Below are 23,230 nucleotides of genomic sequence, written 5' to 3' on the forward strand. Positions count from 1 at the left end.
GGGGAACATGCTGCCGACCTAATGTGGGGGAACATGCTGCCGACCTAATGTGGGGGAACTATAAGGTACTGTACATCGTGGTAGGAGGGGTAGTCTTATAAGGCAAGTATATCCCAAACTCTATATTTTAAAAGTTGGGGTCGTCTTATACGCCGGCATATACGGTATATAATATTATAAATAATAATGTGATACTGTTGTACTGGGAAAGACTCAAAGGGTGCAACATGCTGTTGAATACCAATCAACACCACAGGTAGGTGTCAGATACATTCATGGGGCAGCTCGTTTCAGTGGTTACCACTGGTGCCTTACAGCGCTGGGTTTGAATCTGACCAAGCACAACAGCTGAATGGAGTTTCTATATTCTCCCTGTGTTAGCATGGGTTTCCTCCAGGTTCTCCAGTTTCCTCCCACATTTTAAAGACATACTGACAGAGAACTTAGATTGTGAGCCCCATTGGGGACAGCGTGAGGCTAATGTCTGTAAAGCCCTGCGAAATATGTCAGCGCTATACAAGTGAGTATAGTAATATTAAATACGGTATATTAATCAAAGAAATCGCTGCAATATAAGTAATTTGTTTTAAAAATGTATAGGCTGCATTTACGATATATCGTGGTTGTATACCTGTCCATAATTCTTATTATTATTATTTTTTTTTATCTTTTCGAAAGATCTGCCCCCTGATAGTTTATATATGAATTAGATCTTATTTCCCAAGTGGTTAATAACCTTTCATTTTCATACAGAAAAGAAGGTTACCACCCACTTGGCTGCCCTGTCTATATGTTTTGTACAGGTGAAAGGGCTAAAGATAAAAAGCCATATTGATCAGGAACCTGACTTAGTCATTTTACATTTTGTACATAGCCACAGGTCCTCTTCAATGGCAATTATATAAATACCAAAATATAAATTCACTATACCCACAACAAAGCTTCAAGTAACATAAAACGTCAGTGTACAGAAGTATAAGGCTACTGGGGGAGCAAAATTGTGTTGTGTTCTCTGTCATAAAAGAAAGCCACAGTACATTGCCAAATTAATCACACAATTGATACTAGCATCAGCTGATGGACCTCATTTACTTAAAAAGAGTGCTGTCAGATTCTGCCAGAAAAAAGCAGAAAAATAATGCATATAATATTTTTTTCCTATCAAAAAATACAAAATCTGCAATAGATACACCAACAAGGATATCCAAGTTACTTACTAGCAAACTCAGTTGCCAAAAGGTTTTTTCAGGGTTTCAATAGTGATGGCTTAGGAAAGGTCGCCAATCATAGGCTAGGCGTTTTCCTCTCTGATATTGAGATCCGTAATAGGATCCGTAATAGGATCTCAATATTGGAGAGGAAAAAGCTTCAGTTCTGTCCCCATTCATTGCCGATCCGGACAAGACTGAAATGAAGGTAGAAGACTGCACCAGAATGCATTCAATTCTGTTTGGTGAAATCCCCATGACGCACACAAAAGCGCTGCAAGCAATATTTTTTGTCCGTCATGAGATAATGATCAAGACAGATCCGGCATAAAACACAATGTAAGTCAATGGTGATACATCCGTTTTCTCAGACACAAAAGAGAATGCCACTTGTTGACTTGGTTTTAGTGCCAAATCCATCTTGACTATTTTAGAGATAATATAACCGGATCCAACGGATGCAGCCAGGTGTATTATCATGACGGAAGCGTTTTTGCTGATCAGTGCTGGATCTAGCAAAATAGCATAATTATTCAGTGTGTACCTTGTCACTTAGTAGCCCCAGCTCTATGAAATGATAGCAAAGGGTGCTGACACAAATCATAGTGAACTTAACGTAGAAGAGACGTAAGACCTGTGTTTAGGAATTCTATAGTGGTATTTCAGGCTCATTCAGGCCCCACATATCACTGCCCTGAAACAGTGACAGACAGTCCTATCAGACCTCATATCAGACTGCACAGTCACATGACCTGACTGCGTACAGCTTCAGGACATAGTGCGCGCTTTACACAGTCAGTCTGGAGGAGACCAGGGAGGAGGCGGATGCCAGAGGCGTAAGTAGAGCTTCTCTCCACTGCCTCTCATGCATATTAGTGAGCGCTTCCAGAAGGGGACAGGGCTGGCCAAAAACATTGTGCTGCCTGCTGGGTCCAAGAATGAAATTCTGCCCCCCCCCCCCCAAAAATTTTTTTTTAAATAAATAAATAAAAAAATTAACCATAAAATTGTACTGCAACTCACATTAATCTGCCAAATGAACAAAAGCACTGGGCATAGTTCAATCAAGAAACAGCAATTCGGCTAATGGGTATGCGGCTACACTGATCCAAGCGGTGCCACACGATATGCAGAGTTCATATAACCGTGCATAGAAGAAATAGAAAATCGGTGCACTCACCCTCCAGGATAATACCTGTAGCTTTATTGTAGACAAAGTAAAATCCACAGGCTCAAGGACCAGAGTGAGGCAGGCAGGAGCATCTCACCAGGCGGGTGACGGCAGCCGTTTCACGCACAGCGGTGAATCTTCAGGCCCCTTGGTCAAATTAATCTGCATTAGGTAGGCAGCAGTTTCCCCACATTAGGTAGCAGTTACCCCACATTATGTAGCATAGTTACTCCATATTAGGCAGCATAGATTTAGAGCCCCCCCTTTAGGCAGCATATATTTAGATCCCCCTTTAGGCTATGCTGCCTAAAGGGGGGCTCTAAATCTATGCTGCCTAAAGGGGGGCTCTAAATCTATGCTGCCTAAAGGGGGCTCTATATATATGCTGCCTAAAGGGGGGCTCTAAACCTATGCTGCCTAAAGGGGGCTCTAAATCTATGCTGCCTAAAGTGGGGCTCTAAATCTATGCTGCCTAAAGGGGGCTCTATATATATGCTGCCTAAAGGGGGGCTCTAAACCTATGCTGCCTAAAGGGGGCTCTAAATCTATGCTGCCTAAAGTAGGGCTCTAAATCTATGCTGCCTAAAGGGGGGCTCTAAATCTATGCTGCCTAAAGGGGGGCTCTAAATCTATGCTGCCTAAAGGGGGCTCTATATATATGCTGCCTAAAGGGGGGCTCTAAACCTATGCTGCCTAAAGGGGGCTCTAAATCTATGCTGCCTAAAGTAGGGCTCTAAATCTATGCTGCCTAAAGGGGGGCTCTAAATCTATGCTGCCTAAAGGGGGGCTCTAAATCTATGCTGCCTAAAGGGGGGCTCTAAATCTATGCTGCCTAAAGGGGGATCTAAATCTATGCTGCCTAAAGGCGGATCTAAATCTATGCTGCCTAAAGGGGGGCCCTATATCTACAGCATAGATTTAGAGCCCCCTTTAAGCAGCTCAGATTTAGAACCCCCCTTTAGGCAGCATAGATTTAGATCCCCCTTTAGGCTATGCTGCCTAAAGGGGGGCTCTAAATCTATGCTGCCTAAAGGGGGGCTCTAAATCTATCCTGTAGATATAGGACTCCCCTTTAGGCAGCATAGATTTAGAGCCCCCTTTAGGCAGCATAGATTTAGATCCCCCTTTAGGCAGCATAGATTTAGAGCCCCCCTTTAGGCAGCATAGATTTAGATCCCCCCTTTAAGCAGCATAGATTTAGACCCCCCCCTTTAGGCAGCATAGATTTAGATCCCCCTTTAGGCTCTGCTGCTTAAAGGGGGCTCTAAATCTATGCTGCCTAAAGGGGGGCTCTAAATCTATGCTGCCTAAAGAGGGGCTCTAAATCTATGCTGCCTAAAAGGGGGCTCTAAATCTATGCTGTAGATATAGGGCCCCCCTTTAGGCAGCATAGATTTAGAGCCCCCTATAGGCAGCATAGATTTAGATCCCCCTTTAGGCAGCATAGATTTAGAGCCCCCTTTAGGCAGCATAGATTTAGATCCCCCTTTAAGCAGCATAGATTTAGAGCCCCCCACCCTTTAGGCAGCATAGATTTAGATCCCCCCCTTTAGGCTCTGTTGCCTAAAGGGGGATCTAAATCTATGCTGCCTAAAGGTGGGATCTAAATCTATGTTGCCTAAAGGGGGGCCCTATATCTACAGCATAGATTTAGAGCCCCCCGTTAGGCAGCATAGATTTAGAGCCCCCCCTTTAGGCAGCATAGATTTAGAGCCCCCCTTTAAGCTATGCTGCCTAAAGGGGGGCTCTAAATCTATGCTGCCTAAAGGGGGGCTCTAAATCTATGCTGTAGCATAGCTTTAGATCCCCTTTAGGCAGCAGATATTTAGAGCCCCCACATCAGGCACTGGCAGCATACTTACATCTGCCGGCGGGATGCGGGGACTTCTTGGAGGTGCGCGCTATAAGTGATGTGTGCACGTCATCGCATGTGCCACGCAGGAAGTCGGCGTAGCGGCGCAGCGCTGCGCTTGCAATGACGTCACTGCACGCACCTCTGCCAGGAAGTAGCCGCATCCCGTGACCCACAGGCAGATGTAAGTAGCTATTAGCAGAAATCTCCTGCCCGGCGCCCCGGGACTGCATGTCCCGGGCATCGGGACACGAGAGATACAAATACCGCCTGCATCATTCAGGTCCCGTGGTAGGGCCGGCCCAGCATGAGAGGGGCCTGCCGCCGACGGGCCCCCTCTCACGCTGGGCCCCTGTGCAGTTTAACATGTTGCACATGTGATATGTCCGCCCCTGATCTGATCAGGGTAAATGAGCTAGCAATAGAAGTTATTTGAAGGTCTATAATTACCACAGTGTACCTTCCGAGGAAAACAAACAATTGACTTTGTTTTAAACAGTTGGAATTTATTTTATTCCATAACACAGCTTCAAATTGTGTATAATCATTCCAAATAATTAAGCATCCTATAGCCCCATGTCGAACATTACATAGTTAAAATGTTTGCAATCCTCAATAACTTTGGGACATATAAATCATAACCATATCTTTAAATTGCTTAATAAAATCCAAACATATTTGTTCACTAGATCATCAAATTATAAAATAGGTATGTTATGGATTTGTAACATTTTCTAAATTAGGCTCCCTTAAAACAATTTAAATATAAAAAAAATACTAATAATCTAAGCAATATTCAAAAATATTGAATAAGTACAGAATATGAAACAGAGCACTCAACAGATTTGCTGACGAAATAATAACAGTCATAGAGTAACGTTTGGACGGGTGCGTGGTAGGCGGTACATGGTTTGAGGGTAGTTCAGACACTGACCACGGACCGTATCACACGTCGCTTGGCGCATCGTCATGCCGCAGTGTGTGGACAAGTGTCAAGCGGCGTGATACAGACCGTGGCCAGCGTCTTAACTACCCTGGAAACATCTACCACCTCCCCCGCTCCCGTCCAAACAGAACTCTCAGACTGTTCAAATAACTTCAGCATATCGGTTGGGTGCTACATTTAATAATCTGTACTGATTCATTCTTCCATTGACTTTATCTTACACGTGAACACCACCTTGACCAAATTCATCCATTCTCTTGTTTGTTTGCAGTGCCGGCTAACTTTACTTTGATCTTGTGATAGTTTGAATCCAAATATATTGCTGATATACAGAAGCAAAACTAATTAAAATAACAATATACTAATTCATTAACCACAGCTACCTAATACCCAAAAACAAAACTATTGTTACAAATATATATTTTAATGCATCCTGAAAACATTAAAGGAAAACGGTCAGCTTGCTCACACTGCAGTAACCAGCGTTCCTGGCTGGTAGTGAGGGGGACGATGATCATTTTGATGCTTACTGGGGCCGGATCCGCTCCGCCGTTCGTCCGTAATCTTCAAATTTATGGATATGCGAATTAGGTGTTAACTTGCAATGGCCGACATAACTGGCACTCTGATGTCATCGTTTTTGGCAGCAGCGCCACCCAGCTCATCAATATTCCTCCCCTTACTCCGCCTCTCCCTTTTCATTGCAGAGCGTGGAGCAGAGGGAGAGGCAGAGGATGGGGATGAATATTGATTTTATGTGCGGCGATGCAACGTCAGAGTGCCAGTTAGCCTGGCCGGTTCAAGTTAACAAATAATTAGCATATACAGAAAATGTAAGATTACGTCCGAACGTTGGGGCGGATCAGGGCCCGGTAAGCATCAAACTGATCAGCATCCCCCACACTACCAGACAGTACGGCTGGTTATTGAGGGGGGAGCAAGCAGACATTTTTCCTTTAAAGATAGATTAGAGCATACTAGCCAAAATAAACATTCTGATGTTTCTCTTTTATCAAAGTTGAGTGTGCAATATAATACAAACTACATATGAATGCTTTATAGGGTAAAGTCGTCTATTTGCACTTTGATAACAATTAATGTGGTACTCCACTAGACAACATTTCATCTCAATTCAACATGTTTTAAAATGTTAAACATATTTTAAATTTTTTTGTGCTACGAATAAAAATTTCATGGACTTATTTTATGCAATTCAAAAAGCATTAAAGTTATTTAAGTAAAAATTTCCTTTTAGCCTGATCACAATTGCTCTCGTCTGTCAACTCTGTTCATTTTATAAAATGTTTTTTTTTTTATTTATTAATTTTTTTAAACAACTGGTGCCAGAAAGTTAAACAGATTTTTAAATTGCTTAATCCTTCCTGTACTTATTAGCTGCTGAATACTACAGTGGAAATTATTTTCCGTTTGGAACACAGAGCTGTCTGCTGACATCATGAGCACAGTGCTCTCTGCTGACATCTCTGTCCATTTTGGGAACTGTCCAGAACAGCATATGTTTGCTATGGGGATTTCCTTTTCCTAAAATGGACAGAGATGTCAGCAGAGAGCACTGTGCTCATGTCAGCAGACAGCTCTGTGTTTCAAACGGAAAATAATTTCCACTGTAGTATTCAGCAGCTAATAAGTACAGGAAGGATTAAGATTTTTAATAGAAGTAATTTACAAATCTGTTTAACTTTGTGGCACCAGTTGATTTAAAAAAAAAAAATAAAATAAAAGTTTTTCACCGGAGTACCCCTTTAACCCCTTAAGGACGGAGCCCATTTTCACCTCTAGGACGAAGCCCTTTTTTGCAAATCTGACCACTGTCACTTTAAACATTAATAACTCTGGAATGCTTTTAGTTATCATTCTGATTCTGAGATAATTTTTTCTTGACATATTCTACTTTAACATAGTGGTACATTTTTGTGGTAACTTGCATCCTTTCTTGGTGAAAAATCCCAAAATTTGATGAAAAAATTTCAAATTTTGCTTTTTTCTAACTTTGAAGCTCTCTGGTTGTAAGGAAAATGGATATTCCAAATCATTTTTTTTGGGGATTCACATATACAATATGTCTACTTTATGTTTGCATCATAAAATTGACGAGTTTTTACTTTTGGAAGACGCCACAGGGCTTCAAAGTTTAGCAGCAATTTTCCGATTTTTCACAAAATTTTCAAACTCGCAATTTTTCAGGGACCAGTTCAGGTTTGAAGTGGATTTGAAGGGTCTTTATATTAGAAATACCCATAAATGACCCCATTATAAAAACTGCACCCCCCAAAGTATTCAAAATGACATTCAGTCAGTGTTTTAACCCTTTAGGTGTTTCACAGGAAAAGCAGCAAAGTGAAGGAGAAAATTCAAAATCTTCATTTTTTACACTCGCATGTTCTTGTAGACCCAATTTTTGAATTTTTACAAGGGGTAAAAGGAGAAAATGTATACTTATATTTGTAGCCCAATTTCTCTTGAGTAAGCACATACCTCATATGTCTATGTAAAGTGTTCGGCGGGCGCAGTAGAGGGCTCAGAAGCGAAGGAGCGACAAGGGGATTTTAGAGAGTACGTTTTTCTGAAATGGTTTTTGGGGGGCATGTCGCATTTAGGAAGCCCCTATGGTGCCAGAACAGCAAAAAAAAAAAAAAACACACATGGCATACCATTTTGGAAACTAGACCCCTTGAGGAACGTAAAAAGGAATAAAGTGAGCCTTAATACCCCACAGGTGTTTTACGACTTTTGCATATGTAAAAAAAAAATATAAATTTTCACTAAAATGTGGGTTTCCCCCCAAATTTCACATTTTTGCAAGGGTTAATAGCAGAAAAGACCCCCCAAAATGTGTAACCCCATCTCTTCTGAGTATGGAGGTACCCCATAAGTGGACCTGAAGTGCACTGCGGGCGAACTACAATGCTCAGAAGAGAACGCGTCATATTTAGCTTTTTGAGAGCAAATTTTGCTCGGGGGGCATGTTGCATTTAGGAAGCCCCTATGGTGCCAGAACAGCAAAATAACCCCCACATGGCATACCATTTTGGAAACTAGACCCCTCACAGAATGTAATGAGGGGTACAGTGAGCATCTGGTGTCTGACAGATCTTTGGAACAATGGGCTGTGCAAAATTTTTCATTTTCACGGACCACTGTTCCAAAGATCCGTCAGACACCTGTGGGGTGTAAATTCTCACTGTACCCCTTATTACATTCCGTGAGGGGTGTAGTTTCCAAAATGGGGTCACATGTGGGTGTGTTTTTTTTTTTTTGTGTTTGTCAGAACCGCTGTAACAATCAGCCACCCCTGTGCAAATCACCTCAAATGTACATGGTGCACTCTCCCTTCTGGGCCTTGTTGTGTGCCCCCAGAGCACTTTGCGCCCACATATGGGGTATCTCATATGTGTAAAAATTTTTATTTTTTTACACTAACATGCTGGTGTAGACCCCAACTGTTCCTTTTCATAAGGGGTAAAAGGAGAAAAAGCCCCCCAAAATTTGTTAGGCAATTTCTCCCGAGTACGGCGATACCCCATATGTGACCCTATTCTGTTGCCTTGAAATACGACAGGGCTACAAAGTGAGAGCGCCATGCGCATTTGAGGCCTGAATTATGGACTTGCATAGGGGTGGACATAGGGGTATTCTATGCCAGTGATTCCCAAACAGGGTGCCTCCAGCTGTTGCTAAACTCCCAGCATGCTTGGACAGTCAATTGCTGTCCAGAAATGCTGGGAGTTTTTGTTTTGCAACAGCTGGAGGCTCCATCTTAGAAACACTGCCATACAATACGTTTTTCATTTTTATTGGGGAGGGGGGTGGTGGGGGGGGGGGGCAGTGTACGTGTGTATATGTAGTGTTTTACTCTTTATTTTATGTTAGTGTAGTGTAGTGTTTTTAGGTTACATTCAGACTGGCGGCAGATTACACTGAGTCTCCCGCTAGGAGTTTGAGCTGCGGCGGAAAATTTGCCGCAGCCCAAATTTGTAGCGGGGAGCTCACTGTAATCTGCCGCCAGTGTGAATGTAGCCTGTACATTCACACGGGAGGGGGGTCAAAACTACAACTCCCAGCATGCACTAACAGACCATGCATGCTGGGAGTTGTAGTTTTGCAACAGCTGGAGGCACACTGGCTGGAAAACCTTGAGTTAGGTTCTATGACCTAACTCAGTATTTTCCAACCAGTGTGCCTCCAGCTGTTGCAAAACTACAACTCCCAGCATGTACTGATTGCGAAAGGGCATGCTGGGAGATGTAGTTATGCAATGGCTGGAGGCACGCAAGTACAACTCCCAGCATGCCAAGACAGCCTTATGCTGTTCCTGAATGCTGGGAGTTGTAGTTTTGCAAGATTTAGAGGGGTTCAAGTTGTAAATCACTGTCCATTGGTCTCAAAACTGTGGCCCTCCAGATGTTGCAAAACTACAACTCGCATCATGCCCAGACAGCAAACAGCTGTCTGGGCATGCTGGGAGTTGTAGTTTTGCAACATCTGGAGGGCCACGGTTTAGAGACCACTGTAAACTGTGGCCCTCCGGATGTTGCTAGGCAACAACTCACCTAGCAGGACCCGGACGTATTGCTGCCGCCGCCGCCGCACGTGGGGGAGGATCGCGAACGGGGATCCGGGATCCAGGTAGGGACCTTCGGCGCCGACCTTCTTTAGACGGTTCCCCCGTTTTGCCCGGACATGGATAGGTGGGCAAAGTGGGGGAACCGAACTTTAACCCCCCCCTACCCCGGTCTGCTATCGGTCGGTCGCTCGGCCGACCAATAGCAGGGATAGGAGGGGTGGCACCCCTGCCACCAAACTCCTATCCCTTCAGGGGGATCGAGGGTGTCTCGGACACCCCCGATCCCTCTTATTTTCCGGGTCACTGGGTCACCAGTGACCCATATGACCTGGAATTGCGCAGATCGCAGGTCTGAATTGACCTGCGATTTGCGCGCATCGCGGTCATGGGGTGGTCTCAGGACCCCCCTCGGCGATGTGCCGGGATGCCTGCTGTTAGATAACAGCAGTCATCCCGGCCCGATCGCCGCTACCGGTGACGCGGCGCTCCCGGAACCCCGCGACGTACATGTACGTCGCCGCGCGCCAAGTCACACTTCGCGGCGCCGTACATGTACGTCGCTCGTCGTGAAGGGGTTAATACTACTCTGTACATTTAATACATTTGACACAGTGTTCAGCAGAGAGCAATGTGGTCTGACTGAATGGACATTCAAAAAGTAACAACATTCTTTTTTTAAATACAGCAGCTATTACGACCTAGAGAGATTTTTTAAAAACTGGTTAAAAAAATAACTTTCAATTACCGGTTTCTGTAATTGAAAATGTTTAACACAGGAGGATGTTTTTTTTTTCTTTTTAAATAAAAATAAAAGGCATAACTGTAATAAACAATCAAGAAATATCAGATAGGTTGGGTATGTAACATTGTTGTATAAATAATTGAAAATGAGCAATATTTCTTTTTGGCAATTTTTTTTTTATACTAGCATGATTAGCAACAATTCCACCAACATGTTTCTGCATTTATTGTGTGTTATTTTTTTTTTTTTTTTGGAAAACACTTTTTTTTCTTGGCGGGGAGCCAATCACTAAACTATCACTCATTTTCCTTTTGCATTCCATTAAATACTGTTGTGCTGTGTAGCTTGTGGAAGCAGATTTACTTGCATAGCTCACTGTCTCTATTTTGTGATGAATTGCTAAGCCTGCCCATCAACCAATCAACAGCTTTCATTATGGATGTAGTTTGAGTTTGGCACTAAACCATTTCAAGTTTTTCCCCTGAGGATGTTAAGGGAACCCCATCTGAGGACAAGCTAACTCTAGTGGAGTTTATGTTGGAATGATTTCTTTGACTAACTTGAGAGCGCATTGTATTTCCGTTAATTTCAAAATTTGTAAATATTAACGGACTTATCGGAATTTCCCTAGCATTATCTGTTGGAATTATATTTTCATTATCATTTGTTTTCTCATTCTGCCGATGAGCTATAACTTTGAGGCTTTCATCCATACTTTTCAGATGGCTTGCAATTTGCCTTAGAGGTTGTACTGTTTGATCGGTATAGTCATTTAGGAAATGCGCTTGTGCCGGTGTGAAACCAATGTTGCTTGCAATATTATCTTCGAACACTCGGTGTGCTATGCGGTCAGAGATGTTTACTTGTTCACCATGTTCCGTAGGAGTTGTTCGGTCCTGATGGTTAGTTTATGGATCTTTATTTCCCGTGTTTAATGGTGATTGTGCTAAAAAAGAAATTAAATGTAAAAGTTTGCAAAATAAATAATACAATCCATTTAACAAATTATTCTATGAAGATACATAACATTATTTAAATAACTTTGAACATTTTCCGATATTTTTCAGAAAGTAAACCATACATACTCTTAAAAGTAGAATTTTTTTAGTGTTAATTAAACTAGTAATACAAAACAAAATTAAAGACACATTTACATAAATTAGACTTGAGCATTCATCAAAATAACAAAGAAGCTGCAAGATGTATTTTTTTTAGAAATTTGAACACCTTTGCTGTTTTGTTCTGCTTAAAATGTTTCATTGTTTAAATTATTAAATATTTGATGATGACAATGTCTAGAAAGAAAAATGTCAATTACCGTGACGAGCTTGTGATATTGCCATAACATCCAGGTCACCTACACCTGCAATCTGCTCCATGGAGTATTTTGTTCGAATTAACTCTTCAATAGGGTTGAAGGTAATTTCTTCGGCGGGCCCCCCTCCTGTCACTCTGCTCTGTTGGTGCAGTCTTTCCAAGGTTTTTTTCACTGCACTACGCAGGTCGCTTTTTTTTTTTTTTTACTTCCTTCGAAATCCGTTTTTCCACTCCCAACGCGTTTACGCATACTACAATTTCATCCCATAAGGCATCGCGTATCGCTTTAGTGCTTTGAGGGTTCTTATTTATTGCCAATTGATGGTAACGAGGCATTACTTTAACCTCTTAAGGATGCAGGGCGTACCTGTACACCCTCTGCCCAATCCCGGTGTTTAAAACGGGGTCACGCCGTGACCCCGCATCACACTGGGTTGGTCCCGGCTGCTATTCATAGCCAGGACCCTGGGCTAATAGCGCACGGCACCGTTCGTCGTGCTGCACGCTATTAACCATTCAGACGCGGCAATCAAAGTTGATCGCTGCGCTGAAAATGAAAGTAAACACTTCCCAGCAGCTCAGTCGGGCTGATCGGGACCATCTCAATAAAATCGCGATGTCCCGATCAGCTAGGACGCGAGCGGAGGTCCCTTTACCTTGCTCCTTCGCATCCGATCGGCCTTTGATTGCTCCAAGCCTGAGCTGCAGGCTTGAGCAATCGAGCCCCTATCTCGCTGATCCATGCAAAGCTATGGCTTTGCAGGGATCAGGGTAAAAGATCAGTGTGTGCAGTGTTATAGGTCCCTATGGGAGCTATAACACTGCAAAAGAAAAAGGGGCAAAAAAAGTTAATAAAGGTCATTTAACCCCTTCCCTAATAAAAGTTTGAATCACCCCCTTTTCCCATAAAAAAAAAAAAAACAGTGTAAATAAAAATAAACATGTGGTATCGCGCATGCAGAAATGTCCAAATCATAAAAATATATAATTAATTAAACCACACGGTTAATGGCGTACGCGCAAAAAAAATTCCAAAGTCCAAAATAGCGGATTTTGGTCACTTTTTATATAATAAAAAATGAATAAAAAGCGATCAAAAAGTCCAATCAATGCAAAAATGGTACCGATAAAAACTTCTGAATATGGTGCAAAAAATGAGCCCTCATACCGTCCCGTACACGGAAAAATAAAAAAGTTATAGTGGTCAGAAGATGACAATTTTAAACGTATAAATTTTCCTGCATGTAGTTATGATTTTTCTCAGAAGTACGACAAAATGAAACTCATATAAGTAGGGTATCATTTTAACCGTATGGACCTACAGAATAAAGATAAGGTGTCATTTTTACCAAAAAATGCACTGCATAGAAACATAAGTCCCCAAAATTACAAAATGGCATTTTTTCTTCAATTTTGTCACACAATGATTTTTTTTTCTGTTTCACCGTGGATTTTTTGGTAAATGACTAATGTCACTGCAAAGTAGAATTGCTGGCGCAAACATTAAGCCGTCATATGGAATTTTATGTGCAAAATGCAAAAAGCGTTATGATTTTTAGAAGGTGATGAGGAAAAAATGAAAATTGAAAAACCCTGCATCCTTAAGGAGTTAAAAAGTCAAATTTAAAAACAGAGCTCATAAGCTCAAGACGACAACATTTGGAAGTATGAAATCCGAAAACAAAGACCCTTTTCTGGTGGTAAACTTTTAACATAGGAAACTCCACAGACATGTATTGAAAAAAATCCTAAACACTCAATATGCATTCTTAACCCCTTCAGGACCAAGCCCATTTTGGCTTTAAGGAGCGGAGCGTTTTTTGCACATCTGACCACTGTCACTTTAAACATTAATAACTCTGGGATGCTTTTAGTTATCATTCTGATTCCGAGATAGTTTTTTCGTGACATATTCTACTTTAACATAGTGGTAATTTTTTGTGGTAACTTGCATCCTTTCTTGGTGAAAAATCCATAAATTTGATTAAAAATTTGAAGATTTTGCATTTTTCTAACTTTGAAGCTTTCTGCTTGTAAGGAAAATGGATATTTCGAATACATTTTTTTTTGGTTCACATATACAATATGTCTACTTTATGTTTGCATCATAAAATTGACATGTTTTTACTTTTGGAAGACATCAGAGGGCTTCAAAGTTCAGCAGCAATTTTCCAATTTTTCACAAAATCTTCAAACTCAATATTTTTCAGGGACCAGTTCAGGTTTGAAGTGGATTTGAAGGGTCTTCATATTAGAAATACCCCATAAATGACCCCATTATAAAAACTAAGCCCCCCCAAAGTATTCAAAATGACATTCAGTCAGCGTTTTAACCCTTTAGGTGTTTCACAGGAATAGCAGCAAAGTGAAGGAGAAAATTCAAAATCTTCATTTTTTACACTCACATGCTCTTGTAGACCGAATTTTTGAATTTTTACAAGGGGTAAAAGGAGAAAATTTTTACTTGTGTTTGTAGCCCAATTTCTCTCGAGTAAGCACATACCTCATATGTCTATTTTAAGTGTTCGGCGGGCGCAGTAGAGGGCTCAGAAGGGAAGGAGCGACAAGGGGATTTTGGAGAGTAAGTTTTTCTGAAATGGTTTTTGGGGGGCATGTTACATTTAGGAAGCCCTTATGGTGCCAGAACAGCAAAAAAAAAAAAAAACACATGGCATACCATTTTGGAAACTAGACCCCTCGGGGAATGTAACATGGGATAAAGTGAGCCTTTATACCCCACAGGTGTTTCCCGACTTTTGCAAATGTAAAAAAAAAAAAAAATTTTTACCTAAAATGCTTGTTTTCCCAAAAATTTTGCATTTTTACAAAGGGTAATAGCAGAAAATACCCCTAAAAATTTGAAGTTCAATTTCTCCCGATTCAGAAAACATGCCATATGGGGGTGAAAAGTGCTCTGCTGGCGCACTACAGGTCTCAGAAGAGAAGGAGTCACATTTGGCTTTTTGAGAGCAAATTTTGCTCTGGGGGCATGCCGCATTTAGGAAGCCCCTATGGTGCCAGGACAGCAAAAAAAAAACCACATGGCATACCATTTTGTAAACTAGACCCCTCGGGGAACGTAACAAGGGGTTAAGTGAACCTTTATACCCCACAGGTGTTTCACGACTTTTGCATATGTAAAAGAAGCATTTTAGGTAAAAAAAAAAATTTTTTACCTAAAATGCTTGTTTTCCCAAAAATTAAACATTTTTAAAAAGGGTAAAAGCAGAAAATACCCCCCAAAATTTGTAACACAATTTCTCCCGAGTACGGCGATACCCCATATGTGACCCTAAACTGTTGCCTTGAAATACGACAGGGCTCCAAAGTGAGAGAGCCATGCGCATTTGAGGCCTAAATTAGGGACTTGCATAGGGGTGGACGTAGGGGAATTCTACGCCAGTGATTCCCAAACAGGGTGCCTCCAGCTGTTGCAAAACTCCCAGCATGCCTGGACAGTCAAGGGCTGTCCGAGAATACTGGGAGTTGTTGTTTTGCAACAGCTGGAGGCTCCGTTTTGGAAACAGTGGCGTACCAGACGCTTTCATTTTTATTGGGCAGGGGAGGGGGGCTGTGTAGGGGCATGTGTATATGTATTGTTTTTTACTTTTATTTTATTTTGTGTTAGTGTAGTGTAGTGTTTTTAGGGTACAGTCACACGGGCGGGGGTTCACAGTAGTTTCTCGCTGGCAGTTTGAGCTGCGGCAGAAAATTTGCCACAGCTCAAACTTGCAGCCAGATACTTACTGTAAACCTCCGCCCATGTGAGTGTACCCTGTACATTCACATTGGGGGGGGGGGGGGGCATCCAGCTGTTGCAAAACTACAACTCCCAGCATGCGCTGACAGACTGTACATGCTGAGAGTTTTAGTTTTGCAACAGCTGTAGGCACACTGGTTATGTATCACTGAGTTTGTGACCTAACTCAGTGTTTCACAACCAGTGTGCCTCCAGCTGTTGCAAAACTACAACTCCCAGCATGTACGGTGCATGGTGTACATTGACTGCTGAGAGTTGGAGTTTGCAACAGCTGGAGGCACACCGGTCGTGAAACACTGAGTTAGCTAAAAAAAAAACTGAGTTTCACAACCAGTGTGCCTTCAGCTGTTGCAAAACTACAACTCTCAACAGTCACCGACAGCCAACGGGCATGCTGGGAGTTGTAGTTATGCAACCAGCAGATGCACCACTACAACTCCCAGCATGCACTTTAGCTGTTTGTGCAAGCTGGGAGTTGTAATTATACAATAGCTGAAGGTACACTTTTCCATAGAAAAAATGTGCCTCCAGCTGTTGCAAAACCATAAGTCCCAGCATGCCCATAAGGGAATGCTGGGAGTTGTGGTGGTCTGCCTCCTGCTGTTGCATAACTACAGCTCCCAGCATGCCCTTTTTGCATGCTGGGAGCTGTTGCTAAGCAACAGCAGGAGGCTGTCACTCACCTCCTGCTGCTGCCGGCGCACAGGTCAGTCCCGCCGCCGCTCCTGGGGCCCCAATCCCAACATTGACGCCGGGGATCGGGGTCCCCAGCTCCCGGGGTGCAAGTCCTGCACCCGCTCACGTCCTCCGGAGGGGCGGAGCGGGTTGCGGGAGTGACACCCGCAGCAGGCGCCCTGATTGCCACCTCACCCCTGCAGGCTATGGCCAGTAATTCCGGGTCACTGGAGACACGATTGACCCGGAATCGCCGCAGATCGCTGGACTGAATTGTCCAGCGATCTGCGCCGACATGGGGGGGCATAATGACCCCCCTGGGCGATATGCCGGGATGCCTGCTGAACGATTTCAGCAGGCATCCGGCTCCGGTCCCCAACCGGCTAGCGGTGGGGACCGGAATTCCCACGGGCGTATGGATACGCCCTCGGTCCTTAAGGACTCGGAATGCAGGGCGTATCCATATGCCCTATGTCCTGAAGAGGTTAAGCTCTAGTTCACCAAACGTCATAAGCTTACTAGAATAAAAAAAAGGGCATTGTTAGAAATGTAGAAAAGAAAATGAAAAAAATTTATAAAGTAAAAATACTTACCAAACCATGTATCCAACATTGGATAAGCTTTACTGTTGATCGACATCCATTCCCAAAATCAGTGCACCACATGAGACGATCATAGACAAAATGGAACATATCAAATGAGGAGTTCAAAAGACTAAATTGAAACAGTTCAGGTTGTGATAAATTAACCCCTTAAGGACCAAGGACGTCCCGGTACGTCCTGAGTCCTTTTCCTTTCCATAACGCGGGGCCACGAAGTGGCCACAACGGCCAGGACCCGTGGCTAATAGCGCGCAGCACTGATCGCGGTGCCGCACGCTATTAACCCTTTAGACGTGGCGTTCAAAGTTGAGTGCCGCATCTAAAGTGAAAGTAAATCACTGCTGGCTAGCTCAGGGGACTGTTCGGGATCACCGCGGCAAAATCGCCGCGTCCCGAACAGCTGTAGGACACGAGGAGGGTCTCCTACCTTGCCTCCTGGTGTCCGATCGCCGGTGTCAGTGCCTGAGATCCTGGTGTCAGTGCCTGAGATCCAGGTATGAGCAGTCAAGCGGCAGAATCATTGATCACTGGTTTCCTATGAGAAACCACTGATCAATGTAAAAGATCAGTGTGTGCAGTGTTATAGGTCCCTATGGGAGCTATAACATTGCAAAAAAAAAGTGAATAAAGGTCATTTAACACCTCCCCTAATAAAAGTTTTTAAAAAACCAGTGTAAATAAAAATAAACATATGTTGTATCGCCGCGTGCAGAAATGTCTGATTTATAAAAATATATAATTAATTAAACGACACGGTCAATGGCGTACGCGCAAAAAAATTCCAAAGTCCAAAATTGTGTATTTTTTGGTCACTTTTTATATCATGAAATAATGAATAAAAAGCCATCAACAAGTCCGATCAATACAAAAATGGTACTGCTAAAAATTTCAGATCACGGCGCAAAAAATGAGCCCTCATATCGCCCCATATGCATAAAAATTAAAGTTATAGGGGTCAGAAGATGACAATTTTAAACGTATAACTTTTCCTGCATTTAGTTATGATTTTTTTTCAGAAGTACGAAAAAATCAAACCTATATAAGTAGGGTATCATTTTAATCATATGGACCTACAAAATAAAGGGAATGTGTCATTTTTACTGAAAAATTTACTTAGTATAAACAGAAGCCCCCAAAAGTTACAAAATGGCAGTTTTTTTTTCAATTTTGTCTCACAATGATTTTTTTTTCCGTTTCACCGTAGATTATTGGGTAAAATGACTGAAGACATTACAAAGTAGAATTGGTGGCGCAAAAAATAAGCCATCATATGGATTTTTAGGTGCCAAATTGAAAGAGTTATGATTTTTAAAGGTAAGGAGGAAAAAACTAAAGTGCAAAAACAGAAAAAACCCTGGTCCTTAAGGGGTTAAAGCATGTTTTCACATTTGACATCTTGATCAGTTCTTTTTGTGTATACAGTGCGCCTTGCCCAATTGAATGTCAATAATGTGGGCATATCTGCTGAAGATGCTGCAGACTGTGTCAACACTGTAGAGTAATGCAACCATTAATTACATTTTCATGGTCATTTTAAGTTTTTTTATAACATTTTATCATTATAATTTTAAAGACTTAAGCAAGAGCTCAACTTAATAGTTTAGTAAAACTTAAGTGTTACATTTTTGAAAAAAAACATTACAATGTTTTAAAGGGGTATTCCAGGAAAAAACTTTTTTTTTTATATATCCACTGGCTCCAGAAAGTTAAACAGATTTGTAAATTACTTCTATTAAAAAATCTTAATCCTTTCAGTACTTATGACCTTCTGAAGTTAAGGTTGTTCTTTTATGTCTAAGTCCTTTCTGATGACACGTGTCTCGGGAACCGCCCAGTTTAGAAGAGGTTTGCTATGGGAATTTGCTTTTAAAGTGGGCGTTTCCTGAGACAGGTGTCATAAGAGAGGACTTAGACAGAAAAGAACAACCTTAACTTCAGAAGCTTATAAGTACTGAAAGGATTAAGATTTTTTAATAGAAGTAATTTACAAATCTGTTTAACTTTCTGGAGCCAGTTGATATATATAAAAAAAAGTTTTTTCCTGGAATACCCCTTTAAAAATCAATTAAAAAACCATGTTATATATAATTTTTTTTAATTTTAGAATAAATAATAATTAGTATACAATAATTAACACTAAGGCTTACCTCTTCAACTAAGGTCTGTATTTCTCGTTCTGAGAAATTCTTCTTCCCATATCCTCCTCTCATTTTACGAGTAATGGTGGAAAGCTGAGAGGGACCTGGCTCATCATTGTTATTAGAGGTGAGCGAACCTTTGAAAAATTTGATTCGTCCGATTCGCCAAATTTTTCAAAAAAATTTGTTTTGATCCGAATTTATTCGCCGCGAATCTATATTAAAAACAGCTGTTTCTGGCCTACAGACAGCCTCAATATGGGTGTAGAACACTTTGCTGTGTTCTAACACACATATGGAGTGTTCTGGGGTAGTGAAATAATACTGTTATTCAGAATAACATGCAGATTACCGATATCGCTTTTAGAATCACTGCCGCACAGCGGCACAATGACAGCCTGGAGGTGGCACCAGTATGAGGAGACCATATAGTGGCTGAATGAGACAGCGTGGAGGTGGTGGCAGCATGAGGAGACCATATAGTGGCTGAATGACACAGCGTGGAGGTGGTGGCAGCATGAGGAGACCATATAGTGGCTGAATCACACAGCATGAAGGTGGTGGCAGCATGAGGAGACCATATAGTGGCTGAATGACACAGCGTGGAGGTTTTGGCAGCATGAGGAGACCATATAGTGGCTGAATGACAGTGTGAAGGTGTTGGCAGCATGAGGACACCATATAGTGGCTGAAAGACACAGCGTGGAGGTGTTGGCAGCATGAGGAGACCATATAGTGGTTGATTGACACAGCTTGGATGAGGCTGAAGCATGAGGAGACCATATAGTGGCTGAATGACACAGCGTGGAGGTGGCGGAAGCATGAGGAGACCATATAGTGGCTGAATTACACAGCGTGGAGATGTTGGCAGCATGAGGAGACTATATAGTGGCTGACACAGCGTCGAGGTGACGGCAGCATGCGGAGACCATATAGTGGCTGATTGACACAGCTTGGATGAGGCTGAAGCATGAGGAGACCATATAGCGGCTGAATGACACAGCGTGGAGGTGTTGGCAGCACGAGTAGACCATATAGCAGCTGAATGACACAGCGTAGAGGTGTTGGCAGCATGAGGAGACCATATAGTGGCTGAATGACACAGCGTGGAGGTGTTGGCAGCATGAGGAGACCATATAGTGTCTGAATGGCACATCCAGGAGTTGGCAGCAGCATGAGTAGACACTAGGCCTTCACAATCCCTAAGATTACAAGATGAATTCTGAAATTTAAACCGAAGATTTTGGGTAGCTAGTGCTACCATAACAAAAATGTTATTCCCAGACCCAGTCCCAGCAGCATCAGTAAACCATATTTTGTCTGAATGGCACAGCCTGGAGTTGGCAAAAGCATGAGGAGACCATTGAAATTTTAAATAGAAATGTAAGATTTTTAAATCGAAGATGAGGATTTTGAAAGTGAACTTTTAACTCCCAAGTTTTAGTGTCACATGGCAGCACAATGACAGAGCCTGGAGGTGGCCTCAGTATGAGCAGACCATATAGTGGCTGAATGACTGCCTGGAGCTTGTGGCAGCATAGGGAAACCATATAGTGTCTGAATGGCACAGCCTGGAGGTGGCTGAAGAAGGAGGATACCATATAGTGGCTGAATGGCACAGCCTGGAGGTGGCATCAGGAGTCCTGAAAGTGACCCTAATGCAAGGAATTTCTGAAACTGGGGACCAGCACCTTAATTATGTTTTGCAGTTTCCATGGCAGCACAATGAGAGAGCCTGGAGGTGGTAGCATCAGCATGAGGAGACCATAGAGCAGCACAATTAGAGAGCCTTGAATTGGCAGTATCAGCATGAGGAGACCATAGAGCAGCACAATTAGAGAGTCTGGAGGTGGCAGCATCAGCATGAGGAGACCATATGGCTGCACAATGACAGAGCCTGGAGGTGGTAGCATTAGCATGAGGAGACCATAGATAAGAACAATGATAGAGCCCGGAGGTGGCAGCAGCAGAATGAGGGCCATGCGAACTGAGGGTTGAGTCTGAGGAACCCACCGACTGTTGACTGGGGGTGTCGGATGTCACTTGGGATGAAGTGGACGACCGAGTGAACCTCACCTGGGATGAAGTGGATGACCGAGTGAATCGATCAATCATGGCTGCTGGATTGCTGGTCGCGACACGACTGCTAGCTGACACCGGGAGCTCAGACCTCTCGCTGCGACTCCGGCTGCCACACACCCCTACTCTCCTGTGACCTCTGCTTGCGCCTGATGAATTTAGGCCTCTGCCACTCCTCTGTGCACGTACTGGCACTACTTACATACTTATTGCGTCTATGAGGGGAGAACAATACTCTTCACTATGCTTACAACAGTATTTGTCTAGAGCAGCAGGTGTGTACTATTGGTTGTCCTTTCACAGTATCTAGGCCCTTGACAGATGAACAAGTACAAAATAGAACACTACTTAGATGTAGGTATGTGGTATGCACTTATGAGGGCAGAAAAATGCGCTACAATGTGTCTAAAAACTCTGTATTTTTGTAAAACACCAGCCGGTTAGTACTTTTGCTTGGACTTTCACAGTATGTAGGCCCTTGACAGATTAACAGGTACAAAATGGTACACTACTTAGATGTAGGTATGTAGTTTGCACGTATGAGAGCAAAAAATGCGCTACAGTACACTTGGAAAATGTATTTTCATAAAACAACAGCCAGTGATTACTTTTCCCCGGTCTTTCACTGTATGTAGGCTTGTTACAGATTAACAGGTACAAAAAAGTGCACTACTTAGATGTAGGTATGTGGTATGCACGTATGAGGGCAAAAAATTGCACTACAGTACAGTTGGAAAACTTATTTTCGTAAAACACCAGCCGGTGATTACTTTTGCCTGGACTTTCCCGGTATCTAGACTTGTTACAGATTTACAGATACAAAATAGTAGACTGCTTTGATGTAGGTATGTGGTATGCACGTATGAAGTCAGAAAAATGCACTACAGTCCGCTGAAAACTTATTTTTGCACAACAGCAGCAGGACACAACAGTGCAGCACCACAAAAAAAAATGCCTCCTGTCATAAGGTTCAAAAAGTTGAGGCAGCTTGTTGAAATGTATAAGACAACGAAAAGCTATCTAACCCTCTCTGATAAAATGCTAACGTGACTGGGAGCTTAATGGCTAGCGTCAAAATCCTTCTCCGTGAGAACAAGCAAAGCACTGCAGTTCTCTCTGTCCACAACGCTGATGTGACTAGCAGTTGGAAGTGGAACACTGCGGTATGATCAATTCAGCATCTCTGTGTAACACACAGAGACACGCAGTCCGTCCTATCTGTCTGCAGTGTATGGCATGAAATAAGCAGCTGCAAAATGGCTGCCGATTATATAGGGCTGTGACATCACTAGGGTCAGTGAATGCTGATAGGCTGCATCCTGCATGTGATTCAGGGTCATGCTGCCTACTTCCCAGCATCCCGTGCCCCATGTACTAACATGTGGATCCATGTCCTGGAGCCTGGAACGCTGTAAAATGGAGTTTAATAAAGCGATTTGCGCAATAAAATTGCGGTAATATTCACATTCGTTACAAATTGAATAATTCCTGAAATTTGTAACGAATTCGGGTTCCTCAGCTTCGATTCGCTCATCTCTAATTGTTACCACCACCAGGTCCACTTGGCAATTCGCTGCTATAAAACATATTTTAAAAAATATTTTAAAAAATTATAATAATTGTCATACATTTATGGAAATTGCATTAGAATATTTAGCATTTCTTTAAGATGCTTTAATTCTGCAAAGGACAATGGCCAAGCACTTATAGCATTGTAATCTACTGTCATGTACATCTCTAGCCAGAACTAAAATATAGTGCAGTGGTAGTATATTCAATTAATGGTCATTCACCGACTACCCCGGTGGGAATTTTTATTTCTCATAAAATGTTGCCAGAAAGTTCAACAGATTTGAACAAAATAGAAGAGAATTGGAGTGGCTCTTTGTTCAACTGTAACCAATGGTTACCCGGGCTGCCCAATAGATGACACCTATACCCAAGGTGAAAAAATAGAACTGGTTTACAAGAAGATAATTGGGGCTCAGGGTAAAGGATATGAGGACACCGCTGGTTTATTTATCAATATATTATTATTTATTAGTTTATTAATAATAAAATTAATTTTAGAGACGCAGTGAGTGGATCGTGACCTACAGGGCCCTTGTGGAGTCACGGCACTCACTGTATAATAATATATATAAAATATGATATA

Source organism: Hyla sarda, chromosome 3, assembly GCF_029499605.1.
Source record: "Hyla sarda isolate aHylSar1 chromosome 3, aHylSar1.hap1, whole genome shotgun sequence".
NCBI lineage: Eukaryota > Metazoa > Chordata > Amphibia > Anura > Hylidae > Hyla > Hyla sarda.